Source organism: Schistocerca serialis, chromosome 1 (assembly GCF_023864345.2).
Source record: "Schistocerca serialis cubense isolate TAMUIC-IGC-003099 chromosome 1, iqSchSeri2.2, whole genome shotgun sequence".
Classification (NCBI taxonomy): domain Eukaryota; kingdom Metazoa; phylum Arthropoda; class Insecta; order Orthoptera; family Acrididae; genus Schistocerca; species Schistocerca serialis.
Genome location: NC_064638.1, coordinates 912680707 through 912697199, shown reverse-complemented (window position 1 = coordinate 912697199; position 16493 = coordinate 912680707). Strand labels below are relative to the sequence as shown.

General features: G+C 42.7%; 1 protein-coding gene across 2 annotated transcripts in view; it reads left to right on the top strand.

Annotated features, from left to right (window-relative positions):
• The window catches only part of LOC126458514 (WD repeat-containing protein 73-like), a 131023-nt gene that overhangs the window by 23867 nt on the left and 90663 nt on the right, over positions 1–16493 (top strand). The window contains exon 2 of one of the 2 annotated variants that reach the window (XM_050095622.1): positions 2308–2642. The exons of the other annotated variant lie outside the window; for it this stretch is intronic. The gene's annotated coding sequence lies outside the window, so the exon portion shown is untranslated. The remainder of the gene's footprint in view (positions 1–2307; positions 2643–16493) is intronic. 2 annotated transcript variants of the gene reach the window in all.

Here is a 16493-nt window from a genome sequence, read left to right as displayed (position 1 = left end):
AAATCACTCATCATTAGAACAGTAAAATTTGTAGATATTATGTGGACAACTATCACAATGACTAGGCCATGTACCTATCCTATGTCATAGCTGCACACAATTCTAAAGTGCATGACTGTGTTGTGATCTTTTCACACAAGGTGGTATATGATAGAAATATGCTGTCATCTTTTGGAGAGAGAGAGAGAGAGAGAGAGAGAGAGAGAGAGAGAGAGAGATGACACTAATGAATCTCATGATTGAAATTCTAACCAACCGTATTCTGAGAGGTGCATTGGAGGAAGACAAAGTGTTTCATTTGGTGACGACCCCAGTCTGTTGTTATATTTTGCAGCACATTGTGCAATGTAACATACCAGATATCTGAATCCTTCTGCTGATCACTCAACATCTTTTGTCAGAGCAGACGGGCAGCAGCCTCACACTTAAACTTATGTCCTATATCTCTGCTTCCCCATCGGACATGGCCATTGCTTCAGACATTTTGTTCTTTCTGCGAGTTTTCTACACCATGCAGTATCTCTCGCATCAAAGTTTCCATCTCCTTCTATCTTGCCACTTCTCTTCTTGCATGACCCTGTCCTGCATCGCATGGCTCTCTCCATCATTCCAATACACCCGTAGTCTTCCTCTTTTTCTGTGTTGCAGAGGTCTCCAGTCCCATATTTTATAAGCCCATGTTTCCTCTGGCATTCTTCTAGATGTCCATACCATTTTAGCTCTTTATTTTCAGTTGTGTCCACAATATCTGTTGTAACTTCTTTCTGTTCTCATACTACTTCATTCCTTACTGTGTCTCTTCCTATTACTTCACAACTTTGTCTCCAAAATTCATTTCCCTTGCCTTTAATTTCTGGAAACTTCCCACAGTTCAGCACCATACAGAGCAATGCTCTCAACTAAAATTTCATATATCATTCTCTTCAACTTTTTTGATGTAGTTTTATTCCTGGACCTTTATCAGAAATGATTGTCGCTAAATATTTATTTGATCAATTACACTTTACTATAGGTCCATCATCCATAACAAGGTCCCTTCCTATACCTCTGACAACTAAGTATTCAGTCTTGGTAAAGTTAATTTTCATGCCCCACTGCTGATATTCTTCTTTAAGTTTTCTTAATATATAAGACATGACATCTTCTTTCTCAGCAAAGATGACCTGATCAACACTGGAATGTAGGGAAAGCAGGATGTCATTGCCTGCTGTAATTCCCATGTTTTGGCACTACCTTTTACAATTTTTCAGTGCTTCAGACATATCAGGCAGAATTCCATAAAATAAACTGGATGACAGGAATAGATCATCTTCTAGTCACACTGATGAAATATTCGAGAGTGGAATGTCATGATCATACTTTCCCAAAAGCAACAAATGAAGGCGATGTCTTACTTCTTTCAGAGGAGGATGTTGATAAAAAGTGATACCTGTGTTCTGCAAAAACAAATTTTAGAGTCAATCCTGGTACAGCCACCCTGTTAAAATACGCCTAATCCCAGGCAACAGAAGGTCAGAATGAAAGCCAAACAAAGAATTAAGTGATGTTAACAGTACTTTCCAGAACAGCAGTAGCTGTTTTCTGTTGCCAATGTGCATTTTTTCTCAGCAGAAATACATGTTGTCAGGGAATGTTTTTGGGAGGTGCTTGTTAGTTTCAAAAGTACTCACTACTGTTTTTTTGATGACACTTCAAAATGTCAACCGAGCCATTAACAAGCTGAAAGAAGTCTGCTGATTCCTGGTGTTCTGGCAAAGAATAACAAATTGTGTGAGTTGTTGTTATCAAAAAAAGTTGCAGGTTAGATATACATGTTGGCAGTCTCTGCCGTTATATATACAATGAGTTACTGAGCAGAGGAAGCAGCATGATGACTGTCACGAAAAGAGAAGTACATGGAAAAGAATTTCCAACTTGCTCAGTGCTGACAATACATGCATGGATTCCACTTTGAGGCTCATTGATAATCTACTATGGTAGAAGAAAGAAAGTTAGTTTATTGTTTTGTATCTTGTTGACAGATAAGGTCATTAGAGATGGAACTTTTTACCCTAAAGGCCAAACTGGCTCTTCCACTTAGTCCCATCATGAATAGCTATAGTCTGTCTACTTTTTCTAAGTTTTCTTAAAGACTGGTACTGTAGAACTGCCAAGAATTCCTCAGTGCAATTCAAAGTTGGTGCTTACCACTGCTCCCAGTCTTTACGAGCTGACACTGTGTGGCACCGCAGTAGTTATTATGCTCTGAACTAATTATTGTTTGACCTTGAGCTGTAGTGTTGAATTATGTGGACATTTTCGTTTCAGGACTAAACAGTGATTGAAATATCATCTATGCCACAGTGAACCATGGTGGACTCCACTCTGCAATTTCTGTTGGCACCTATGGGTGATTGTCCAGGTCATTTCATTGCCACAGTGATAACCTATGAGCATGCTGTGCTTTACATATTGTCATGACTACTTCCAACAATGTTAAATGTACAGTAGTGATGTCTTCTGGAGAGTTAGAAAAGTTAATTGCAGTAGCACAACGCCATCTTGTAGCTAATGGCAACATGTGCATTCTGAAAAGTAATATATAGCTGGACTAGTGTGTTTTCTGAATAGAGTTTCTTAGTGAAGATACAGCGTGTTTAACAGTGAGTATTTAATTAAATTCTAATTGAGTTAAAGATAAATCTAGTGCAATTCTTTACTCAGCATCCTTGCTCTTAATACTATTAATTGACATCATTATGATTTGCAGTTACACCCCTGTTGTTTGGATTTGTGTGAATATGGAAAATAAGTGGAAGGTAGATAGTGAGTGTAGTAATTTTAAAGAACAGTGAGGACATCAATATTTCATGATTGAGTTGAGTAATAAGGCAATGTGTATAATTTACAATGAAGCAGTATCAGTTCTCAGATAATACAATATAAAACTTCATATGAAGACTAAACATTTTCATAGTTATTCCAAATGCAATTACATTTAATTAACAGCACAGCTGTGGGAGACATTTTTTTAAAGGAATAGAAAATGCTGTTCAAAAAACAAATCTTCAGTGGTAAACTGATGGCACCAAAAACATATCGAAAAAATGAATGTGTCATTGCTCTCGTGTTAAAAGCGGTAGAAAATGACAATTCATCATTCATCAACAGTCTTTGTGCAGAAAGTATTTGGATATGTCAGAAGTTTTAAAGCCAGTCATGTCAGCTGTTAATAATAGAAGATCACATGCTCTTTATTGAAGAGACTGAAGCAAATGACTTACCATATTATACATCAGTATGTTGGCATAGCTCTGGAAAAACTCTGATGCAATATCTGAGCTCCAAAGAACAATCACAAATTTCTCGAATGAAAGGAACTGTCCTTTGGCTAAGTTACAAAAGAATAAGTGGTTACAGAAGTTACCATTTTATAAAGATTTATCTAGACATACGGCTGACCAAAATTTAAAATTACAAGTAGAAAATGAGGTACTTCCTGATTGTACAATCATGTTAAATCCTTTCGACAAAAAATTGTTTTGTCTCAATTGAACAAAAAAGGTTTCATGCGTTTTAACACATGCTGGACATGTCAGCAGTCAAAGGCTCTGTTTCCAGTAGATTCTGCAATTGAAACTTTGAGTGCTGTAAAAACAAATTTTCAGTCCCATTTTTCACATTTTGACGCAACTGCAAACAATATCAAGATTTTTTAAAATTCTTGAATGCCGATATTGAGACTTTTCCCCAGAAATTCAAATGGAAGTGGTTGCTTTGCAGTGTTAGCTTCATTCCAAGGGGCTGACAACTCTTTTGTGAGTACGTGCTTGGCTACCACAGGGTCCCAACCTTTGCAACATTACTTCTTTTCAGTGCTGCAGTTTTATACTTCCACCATACAATACCTTTCCCCCTCTGCCTCTCCATCTGATGGTTTTCTTGGTACTGACCCAGCTCGGACCTGATTTATGATTGGGCCTTGAATTTCCACTTCTGGTGTATTGTTTAACTTTCCATAGAATAAAGTTGGGTTTGGCCACAAATTTTGAAAATTCTCCAGAAGTGTGAATCATGCAGGGAAGGTCACCAAGGGACCTTTGTGCCTTCTCATTTGTGCACCCTTCCCTTTAGTATGGTAATACACTCAAAACCCAACACGGTAGCCATCCTGCATCCTGTTATTGGGTTATTGGGGGGGGGGGGGGGGGGGAGGCAGCAAGAACCTGCACACTGATAGCCACCTGACCGTGCAGGGATCACACTGTTGGTGCCTGAGCTGAAAACTCCCCATGTATGACAAGTACTATGTACCCATCTTGACTGGGGCATGGGGAGTTTGAGAAATGGATTACAGGCCATGTAGCCATTGCTCAGGCTGGGTGGTGCCCATGGGCAGAACCCCTATTCAGAGTGGGTGGCACAATGGCACAAATGAATTGGATCAGATGAAGTTATCTCCTGCTGGTGGCCATATGGCACCAGCAATCTCTATGAAAGGACAGTCCTCTTTCAATGCAGAGAGACATGAGTTCCCTTCCCTGGCTACACCATGTGAGGAACAGAGAGCTAAGCAGCAAGCAGACCAATACTCCCTGCAATACTTGGTTTGTGCAAGGACTGATGGTGATCCCTTCTGGGTCACAAAGCTATTGTTCTATGTGGAGAACTTCGAAGACAAGTCTGGGAAAGTGGCATCCATCCCTAAAATGAAAAGTGGGTCAGCTTTGATCAATATGGCCTCCCCTGCCCAGTCATGCGCACTGCTCACTTGTAACAAGCTGGATGACATACTGGTGACTGTCACTTCCCATAGCAGTCTAAATTTAGTTTGGGGCATCATTTTCCTCAGAGAACTACTCTTATGATCTGATAGTGAGCTACACAACAACTAGAAGCAGTTGGGAGTACACTTTGTCTGTCGTGTACATAGGGGGCCAAAGTACAATAGGGTTGCTATTGGTGCCTTCATTGTGACCTTTGAGGATGATTCGTTACCTGAAAAGGTCAGGGTGATGGTGTACCAATGCGATGTGAGATCACATGTCCTTGCCCCCCTCCCCTATGCGGTGCTTCAAGTGCCTGAAATTTGAGCACATGGCTTCATGCTGTAGAGATTGTGGAGGAGTGCTGCATGCAAACTCTCCCTATGCACGTGCCCCCATCTGTATCAATTCCTCACTCACCAGACCACTCATTTCCATAGAGAAAAGAAAATACAAGAATACAAAACTCTGTACAAACTAAGTTACCAAGGGCCCAAGAAGAACTATGAACAGTGGCACTCAGCATGTCAAACAATGTCGTATGCTACAGCTATGATGATGTCGCCTCCTTCAGCAATGGTGCTCCCACCCATTACATCTCCTAAGTGGGTCCAAAGAGCTGCTCAACCATGACTTCCCAGCAATTGTTGGGGGCTCCCCTCTTGCTGCTTTCCCCACACCTACTTTGCGATCAGTGGTTTCCCACCCACCAGGGGCATAGTTCCCCACCTCCCAGCTGGAGACAAATCACCTTCTTCTGGATTCTCAAGACACTTTCTTCCAAGGTTTCTGCCAGCCTATAACTGGACACCAGCCAGTGGCTGATGGAGCCACAGGCTGCTGATCACAGGGCTTCGCGATCATCATCTTTACCTGAAACTGATTCAAAGAATCCCTTGCAATCATTGAGACCCTCTAAGGAGAGGAAAGACAAGAAGTAGTCCTCTAAGAAGTAGGACTTCTGGTGGCCCCACACTACCAGATCCCACTTGTTGCACTCATGTAGCCAAGGAATAGGTTCCAGCAGCCCCTAAGGATACACTCTGCACCACACAACAAAACCCTGCACCTATGTATATTGAGATGCCATAACCCCGCAACAAGTGGCAGCAGGTGAGCCTAAGGCATAACCTGCTCCCTTGGTCCCTTCATGGCCTAACTGTACATTGACCAACATTATTTTGCAGTGGAATTGTAGTGTTTTTTTCCACCACCTGGCTGAACTATGACATCATTTAAGCACTTATCTGCTTTCTGTGTTGCCCTTCAGGAGACCTGGTTTCCAGCAAAACGGATCCCAGCCCTTCATAGATACTGCGGATATAAGAATCGTGCTGCCTATGACAAGGTTTGCACATATGTTCTAAACACTCTGTATGGTGAATTCATGCCTTTTAGTACACATTTGGAGGCTGTGACTGTTTGGGTAAGGGCTTTTCAGGATATTACTGTGTGCATTGTTTACCTCCCTCCTGATGCTGAAGGGTCTCGGCTCCCTCCACCTTCCCTAATCTTGAGTGATCTTAACGCCGATAACACTATGTGGGGTAGAAACATGGTCACTTGCCTTGGTAAAGAACTTGAAAATTTATTGGCACAACTTGACCTTTGCTTCTTGAATACTGATACCCCCATACACTTCAGTGTGGTGCACAGAATCTTCTCAGCCATTGACCTTTCCATTTGCAGTCCTTGTCTTCTCCATCCATCCACTAGAGGGTCAACAATGACCTGTGTAGTAGTGACCACTTCTACATCTACACCTACATAAATACTCTGCAAGCCACTGTACGGTGCATGGCAGAGAGTACACTGTACCTCTACTTGCCATTTCCCCTCCTGATCCAATTGCAAATAGAGTGAGGGAAAAACGACTGTCTGGATGCCTCCGTATGAGCCCTAATTTCTCGTATCTTATCTTCATGGTCCTTATGTGCAGTGTATGTCGGTGGCAGTAGAATCGTTGAGCAGTCAGCATCAAATGCCATTTCTCTAAATTTTCTTAATAGTGTTTCTCGAAAAGAATGTTGCCTTCCCTCCAAGGATTCACATTTGAGCTCCCGAATCATCTCCATAACACCTGTTGTTCAAACCTACCATTAACGAATCTAGCCAGCCACCTCTGAATGGCTTCCTTCAACCCAACCTGGTGCAGATCCCAAACACTCAAGCAGTACTCAAGAATAGGTCACACCAACGTCCCCTATGCAGTCTCCTTCACAGGTGAGCAACTCTTTCCTAAAATTCTCCCAGTAAACTGACGTCAACCAATTTGCCCTCCCTACCACATGCTTCAAATGCTCGTGCCACCTCATGTTGCTTTGCAATGTTATGCCCAGTTATTTAAACGACTTGACTGTGTCAAGCAGGACACTAGTAATACTATATCTTAACATGACAGGTTTTAATCTGTCATGTATCTTCCTACAGTCACCCAGCTTCGACACCTTACCATACACCATGGAATCATCAGCAAACAACCACAGACTGATGCCTAGCCTGTCTGCCAAATCATTTATGTATATAGAGAACAACAGTGGTCTTATCATACTTCCCTTTGGCACTCCCAACAATACCCACATCTTTGATGAACACTCGCTGTCGAGGACAACATATTGGGTTCTATTATTTAAGAAGTGTTTGAGCCACTCACAAATCTGTGAACCTATTTCCTGTGCTTGTACCTTCATTAACAGCCTGCGATGGGGCACCATGTCAAATACTTTCTGGAAATCCAGAAATATGGAGTCTACCTGTTGCACTTCATCCATGGTTCTCAGTATATCATGTGAGAAAAGGGCGAGCTGAGTTTCGCACAAGCGATGCTTTCTAAAACTGTGCTGTTTCATGGACATAAGCTTCTTAGTCTCAAGAAAGTTTATTACATTCAAACTGAGAATATGTTCAAGAATTTTGCAGTATATGGAAGTTAGGGTTATTGGTCTGTAATTTTGCAGATGTGATCTTTTATCTGTCTTATATACTGGAGACGCCTGCGCTTTTTTCCAGTCACGTGGGACTTCGTTCTGTGCGAGAGATCACAATAAATGTAAGCTAGGTAAATGGCGAATGCTGTATAGTACTCTTTGTAAAATCAAACTGGGGTTCCGTATGGACCTGATGATTTATTTGTTTTGAAATTTTTCAGTTGTTACTCTATGCCAGGTATGCTTATTTCTATGTTGTCCATATGGGAGTCTGTCCGACGGTCAAATGACAGTATGTTTGTACGGTTCTCCTGAGTGAATGATTTCTTGAACATGAAATTTAAAACTTCGGCTTTTGTTTTGCTACCTTCAATTACCACACCAGACTGGTCAACAAGGGATTGAATAGAAGCCTTAGACCTACTTACCAATTTTACATGCAACCAGAATTTTCTTGGGTTCTCTGCCAGATCTTTTGCTAACATGTGACGGGGGATAGTTGTATTCTTCATGCAAAGTTCTTTTCACAAATGCGCAAATCTCTGTTAACCTTCGCTTGTCGTCATTTGTGCATCCGCTTTTGAACCTAGAGTGCAACAGCCTCTGCTTCCTCAGTATCCGCCAAATTTCTTTAGTAAACCATTGTGAGTCTTTTCCATCCTTTTGAACTAAGTGATGCCATTTCACTGTCTAAGTGAGATGATAATAACTGCTTATCTGCTTTATCCAGCAGAAACACTCTTCTTGACTGATTTATTAACTTTTGTAATCATAGTTGTTATAGTGACATCATGGTAACAATCTCCATTTCTATGCTGACACTGTTTATAAGGTCCGGCCTATTTGTAGCTACAAGGTATTAGATATTTCGATTGCGTGTGGGCTGACGAACTAGCTGGCAACACAATTTTCAGAAAACATGTTTGAAAGTATTTCACACGACTGTTTGTCTGTACCCCACCACAGTGAATCCATAGACATCCCAGTATGTACTCGGCCAAATAATATTGCATGATCTGAATATTTGCACGCTATTGACTGTAGACTTTCTTCGAATGATTCAAGAACCGTCACAGCAGAATTGGGTGGCTGTAAAAACATCCAGCAGTTAACTTAGTTTCACCTAAACCTGTTACATGCAACCGGATAAATTTGCTGTCACATGCAACTTTGACTTCAGTAGAGACAATATTTTTGTCAACTGCAACAAACACACCCCCTCCTATGGCCTCTAATCTGTCTTTCCGATACATGTTCCATGACTCGCTAAATATCTCAGAGCTTTCCACTTCGGGATTCTGACAGCTCTCAGTCCCAAAAATAATTTGAGTGTGAGAACTTTCCTGGAGGGCAGTAAAGTCAGGTACTTTATTACAAATACTTCAACAATTTAGTCGAAGTGTCTTTATTTTGAACGCTGTTTGTCTTTCCTTGCGGTGAATAAACTGGTGAGTGTTCATCAGAGCACCTCAAACCACCACCTAGCCTAAAAAAACCTCATGTGCACTCCACATCTGAGTAGCTGCTTCCTTTGTGTAGTGCATCCTTCACCTATCAGGGTGCATCATACAATTCCCCACATGCAGGTCTAAAAATCTGCAGCCAAGATCATCACAGAGTCAACGAAGTGTTTGGCTGAGACGCTCCTCTTGGGCTCGAAACCAAAGGGCCCTGATGAACTCTGGGAATGATTCTGCAAACAGCAAGCTCTGGTTGCACTCCATGCACGAGGCCAGCTGTCTTCACCACCTCCACCAGCCACATGTACAAACTGACGTTCGCTTCAGAACCCAAGCGACAGGCATCGCTAGTGCCAACGCAAGCCATGACTTGCAGATGACTCCACCCTGCATACTCGATAGCCACAGGGCAAGCGCCCCCCCCCCCCTGCAGACATACCAAGTGCACATTGGTTTTCTTTCCAGTTGCAAATGCTATCAGCCTAAGGGGCTCCGTGACAGGCCTAATGTTCGAGGTCCCAATAACTAGTAAATCCCTCCTCCATTAGCCTGCTCGGACCCTTCGAACGAGTGGCCCCCTGCCCACTCATAGGGTGAACGGGTGAGACCAGGTGGCTGGTCTCCACATTGGCCCTTCACCTTGAGTAATGCGAACACACTACCACCAGCCACTCACCCTACTGTGAGGGCGGATCCGTTGCATTGGGTGCACTAGGAGGTGCCTCGGAAGCAGAACCTATCCATCCTAACAAGACTAACTGAAGAAGTGAACTATAAAAGCAGACAATCCTAGATATGTGACTTGCAACCCTACTGATGTGTCACCAATGGACGCTGGTGTGTTAAAGAGCTACATAGCTGTCTGTTCAGTGAGCAACAATTGCGCTAAAAACTGAATGAATTTACACTTACAAAAATGTGAGATTAACCTTCTTAAACAGAGAAACATGCACGAAATTTAATAAATATACTACATCGAAAACACAGAAAAGGACAAACACTTAATTTGTCTCTCTGTAGATGAACTCATATCACTGTCGAAATCTGGAGCCTAACTGACTGGCTCACTAATGAACAGACAGTTGCTTTCAACACAAAGCAAATGAGCAAGTACTGTTCTACAGAATGAATGAATGTACACTTACAAAAACATGAGATTAACCCTCTTAATCAGAGAAACACACACGAAGTTTAATAAATATACTAAGTGGAAAACACAGAAAAGGATAAACACTTAACTTGATGCTCTGTAGATGCACTCGTATCACAGCCAAGAGCTGGAACCTTCTCAATCTTCCTGTCCTTCCTTCAGTCTCATTACCATGGGTACCTGCCCAGGTGGGCTCTCGACAGTGCTGACTGGGATGCTTTCACCTCTGCTGTCGACCTTGGCTGGCCGCCACATGGAGATATTGATGAGGCAGTCCAGAATGCAACTACAGCCACGCATTCAGCAGCTGATTTAATGACCCCTTGTTTCTCGGGCTCCCCCCGATGCAAAACAGTACTTGGGTCGTCCTCAAAAATTGTAGATGCCGTTTGAGATTATAGGCGTGCTGTCCAGTGCCATAAGCGGCACCCATTAATGGAGCACCTCGTTGGCTTTAAGTGGCTCCGTGCCCAGATCTGCCACCAAATAAAAAGACAAAAATGCGAATGCTGGGAACAGTATGTTTCGATCATCAGGCCACGTACCTCTCATTCAGAGGTTTGGGCTAAGATCAGATGTCTTTATGGATACCAGACACCTGCAGGTGTACCTGGTCTTACCTTGAATGGCACTGTCTGCACTGACACAGCCGCTGTTGCCGAACATTGTGCTGTGCTCTTTGTCTGAGGATTATCAACCTGCCTTCCGTGTCCTAAAACAACAGTGGAAGTGAAAGCAATTTACTTCATGCCACCTGGAGCCATATAATGCTCCATTCAGTGAGTGGGAATTCGTCAGTGTCCTAGCCCACTGCCCTGATACAGCACCAGGGCCAGGTTGCATCCACAACCAAATGATGAAGCATCTACCAGTGGATTGTCAGTGTCAATCCTTGCCATCTTTAGCCACCTCTGAAGCGAGGGTGAGTACCCATTGCAATGGTGAGAAAGCTTTGTTGTCCCAGTGCTGAAACCGGGTAATCACCCTCTAGAGATGTACAGTTATCCCCCAGTAACTCTCACCAGTGTTCTCTGTAAGTTTGCTTGAACGCATGGTGGCTGTGTTGGCTCCTTGAGTCTTGGGGTCTTCTGGCTCTGTCCCATTACACTACTGATAATCTGATTTCCTGGGAGTCTGCCATCTGAACAGCTATTGCCTGACTTCAACACATTATAGCTGTCTTCTCTGACCTCTATAAAGCTTGTGACACCATATGGCAACACCTCATCCTTGCTACCTTATATAAATGGAGTCTTCAGGGTCTGTTCCAAATTTTCACCTTACCCCTCATATCCAAGAGAACAGGGTCCCGCAGGGTGCTGTACGGAGTGTCACTCTCTTTCTCGTAGTCATCAGTGGTCTAGCCACAGCTGTGGGGTCCTCAGTATCACCCTCCTCCTAAGCTGACGACACTTGCCTCTACTAATGCTCATCTAGTGTGGGTGTTGCTGATCATCGACTGTGAGGTGCCACATGAAAAGGCATAGGCATGGCCCTTCACCTATGGCTTTTGATTTTTTGTCACCAAAATTCGGGTCATGCACTTCTGTTGATGATGTACAGTTAACCCGTACCCAGAACTTTACCTTGACCACCAGCTACTCAATGTGGTGGAGACTTATCATTTTTTAACACTGGTCTTCGGTTCTTGGTTGACATTAATTTCTCATCTTTGCCAGCATAAGTGAAAATGCTGGCTGCACCTTAATAAACTTTGCTGCCTGAGTAACACCAGCTGGGATGCAGATTGCACTGCCCTTCTGCAGGTTACAAAGCCCTGATACCATCCCGCCTCAATTATGGGAGTCTGGCCTACAGTCCAGCATTGCCCTCAGCACTACGGATACTGGATACGATACACCACTGTGGGGTTCGACTTGCAACAGGAGCCTTTCTAACTAGCCCTGTGAACTGTGTACTTGTGAAGGCTGGGGTCCCTCCATTGCTGATTGGTCACCAACAACAGCTTGCCAAGTATGCTACCCACATTCACAGTTCCCCTAAGCATCCACACTACTGTCTCCTCTTTCCAAACATGGTAATCCATCTCCTGCAATGGAGGCCCCAATCAGGGATTACGATTGCAATCTGTATCCTGCCTCTCCTCTCTGAACTTTGTTGTTTCTCACAAGGTCTGAAAGACTTGGTTCATTCTGAAGCCTTCGGCTGCCAATTTTTCTGAGTCCTTGGCCCATCCCAGGGTTCAGAAGTAGTCTGCACTGATGGCTCAATGGTTGCTGGTCGTCTGGGACATACTGAACTGCTCTGCTTGGCACATGGTTGTACTGTTTTCACTGCAAAATTGGTAGCCATTTCTTGCTCTTGAGCATATCCATTTCTGTACTCGTGGGTCCTTTGTCATCTGCAGTGACTTCTTGAGCAGTTTGCAAGACCTTGACCAGTGCTATCCTCACCAGCCCTTGGTCATTGCGTTCCAGGATTCCCTGTATGCCTTTGAACAGTGTGGATGCTCAGTGACGTTCGCCTGGACCCCAGGCCACATCGAGATCCCAGGGAATGAACTCATTGATAGTCTGGCCAAAAGGGCTACCAGTAAACCAGCTCTTGAGAGTGTTATTCCAAAAACACACCTCTGATTGATATTACACCATCAAGTTTCAGGTGCCTGGAATGCAGAATTGCTCACCCTGACTTCACCAAGCAAACTATGGGTATAAAGGAGACTGTGAATCTGTGGTGGTACTCCATGCAGGCCTCTCACAAGGACTCTGCCAACCTTTGATGGCTCTGCCCAGCCGTACTTGGCTGACTCATAGTCATCTCCTCCATAGCACTGTCATTGTGGCTCCTGTTTGACGGTGGTTTAACTTTTGCTGCGTTGTCCCAACCTAGTCACCCTGCGATGGACTCTTAATCTCCCTGACTCAATACCCCTATTGTTAGGAGAGGATGCACCAGCGGCTGACTTAGGTTTACTTTTTATTCGTGAAGCAGGCTTTAACCACTCTCTTTAAGGGAGGGCCACTTATCCTTCTCAGCCCATTGAGGAGTTGGCAGAACACTGTGTTTCCTCCTCTGCCCAGACTGTGCTGTAGCTATCTGGGCTTCATGGTACAGGCCAGTCCTCACCCTACCAGCTCTTTTACTCTTCCTACCCGCCCCACCCCGCCTCCCCCCCCCTTTCCTCTCCTCTCGTGTGGTCTGTGGGACTTGTTCATTTTTTTGTCTCTCTGTGCTTCTCTTGCCCTTTCCATGTTGCTAATCTTTCCAACGCAGTCTCAGAGTAGTGTATTCTGATAAGTGGCAGGGGCTGGGAGATGTATGTCTGCTCATTCCTCTGCACTACCAGGGGCTTCCGGCTGCTCCCTAGATGGGGCACCTTGCTTGCCTTTCTTCCTCTGTCTCCCATTCTTCTTTTTGTCCCGTACCTCAGTTTCGCTGACATTGGTAGCCTTTGGATTTTCTTCCCATGTGATTTCCACAGTAGGCTATCTCTGATCTACAGTCATATAGACCTGTCCGTTCAAGGACAAAGGGACTGATGACCTAGTAGCTTGTTCCCTTTAACCAGCCAAGCAACCAACCAATGTGGTGAATTTTATAAAGGTAAATATTTAACTTCATTGCTGGAATTTTGTAAGAGGCTTACACACACACACAGTTTGATCGGTTGCATAAGATTTCTCGTGGCTTTTTTCTGCTTTTGGCATTACGTATCTCACTGAAAAAATATACTCCAAAATGAAATACTGTATACAAAAAATATTTACTGGTCTGAAAAGCGTTTGAAGTCGCTGCTGATAATTACCACTAGTAAGCCTGATTCACAACTGCAAACAATTGTAATTGGGAAGTTACAGCTACATAAATCTCAGTAATAATAATTAGTGCTTAATTTCGTTATGTGAGTTGCATATGTATGTCATTTTGGTAAGGTATATTTTCAGGAAATGTCATGTAATTAATTACAGTTAAAATGTTAAGCTACATTATATATGTTAGTTAATCTGTATCTTAATTGGTCAAAAAATAAAAAAAAAGATTGTTGAACGTATTTTGTATGATTTAATTGCAATGTAAATTTCACACTGTACAGTTTTACTTCGCTTAATGGGCATTATCGATCCTGAATCTTACTCGAAATTGACCCTCGTCTTAAGTGAAACATTTTTTTCCCGTAGGAATATACCAATGTGTTCCACTTCGAAATCATAAGTGCTCAAAATGATTTATAATACAGTATTGTAATTTTTTTTTTTTTTTTTTTTTTACAGTACGCCCTATTTTACAAGAGAGTTATCCAAAGATGCCTGTGCTTCAAAATTTGTCGAAAAACAAGTAGCATTATCGTTAATCTACTGCCTTATTGGCGTCTTTGGTGAATTCGTGTTAGTTACCGACGACAAATCAGAACTGGAATTCATAAACAGATATTGAAACGGAAAGGGTTACCATGGCGCCGGGGAAGAAAAGAATTTGCAACATCGTCGCGGAAGCCCGAGCAGTGGTATGGGTGACAATTGCGGCGCGAGGCGCGTTGCGATCAGTACAGCCATTGAAAACAGAATTGTAGGAGCTTCTACTCTACAGAACGGTGTTGTTATAGAACACGTGAGTTAATGTTCATTTATAGTGGCCGAAGGGACCTATTCAGGCTTGGAGGTGGTTTTTGAAAAGGTTGTTAAAGACTGAAAAAAGTAACACTAAACAGACTCGTTACGCGGGACATCGTTTGTTAAACGAGTCAGTTCTTGCATTTTCTACTACTCGGTGTGCGAATCACTCGTCATGCAAGGTGCTCGATAAGCAAGGTTTAACTATAATAAAAAATAAATGAATAAATAAGCACAGCGGGCCGGACACACCACGCCATGTCTGACGCGTTCCCTCGGGCCGAATTGACGGTGTTCGCTGGTTGCTGTTGGCCCACGGGCCGTATTTTTGAGACCCCTGGCGTAGATCGAACTTTGAAAACTCGGGAAACCCAAATCTAGATCTCTGGGTGTGGGGTCGAACCCGAGTCTCCCGAATGCGGTTCTATTGCATTGAGCACTATGTCACCCCGTCCAGAGCTAAGGTAGAAAAGATGGAAGAAGATTACATGGTTTTGTGAAAGCCTGAATAAGGACGCTTATGGCACTTATTAATATATGGCACTTATTAATAATTATGAACATGTAATAAAATTAAACATATTGTAACCGTGTTATATCGCTAAGGTTGGTAATGGCCGGCTACTGTGCGAAGTTTACCGAGTTTTGATGACTCAAAGGAGTACGAATTTCAAATATAGCTAGTAATTTTTTTTTTCACTTTCGCCCCAAACTTCTGAACGACAGTTGTCAGTAGAACTCGGAAGTCGTGCCGTTTTTGTTCTGTTTGAGGTCCATGACAACTTTAGGAATCAGCTGAATAATTAATTTAATTTCACCCTCGTTACTACAATTAAGCACCACATTTGAACGTCAACGTAACTGTAATGCGCATTCGCGAAACATAGTTACTTCCACGCTACATCAGAAAACGCCAGTTTTTCACCTATCCACCGACACTTGTTTCTTCACGACAGAACGTCCACTGTCGGAGGAATCGGCCAATTTAATGAAAAAATTTCTGGGAGAAAAGTTGTAGTGCGTTATAGTGTGTTTCCAAAAAGTCACAGGAAGTGTCAAAAAACTTAGTTGGTTTGTGAATATCGCCATTTATGATTTTTATGGAAATCTTGGTAAATGACTGTCAAATTTTTACTTTACATTGGGTTTTCCGATATTCACTCTTGTTGTTTCATTTATTCAGTAATACAATCATTCTCTGGATTTATTTGCTCCGCTGTCGAAAACATATGCTTTCTACAGAGTCTTTTATTTACCAAGGCCAAATTTGGCAGTGGATGAGCCATCAGGCAGAAAATCTTATTAGGAAGGTCACTGCACTAGAACAGCTACATTGGAAAAAAAAGTCCCAACATTTATTGATCTTCGGTTCAGATATTTTACCGCAAACCAAAGGGAGAAACAGAAGAACTGTTTTTCGTGACGTTACAAGGGCATTTTGAGAATAGATAATGGAAATTGTGATGAAACGGAATACTGGCTGGTAAACTCAGTTAAAATTTCGAGTGGAGCACATTCCAGATCTTCTTGTCAGGGTAGATACCGTATTAATTGAGCAAAAAGTTTTTTCAAATCTAATGTTGCACTTCACAATTATGTTGACTGGCCAAAAGATAATAAAGTATTTGCGAGGGTCA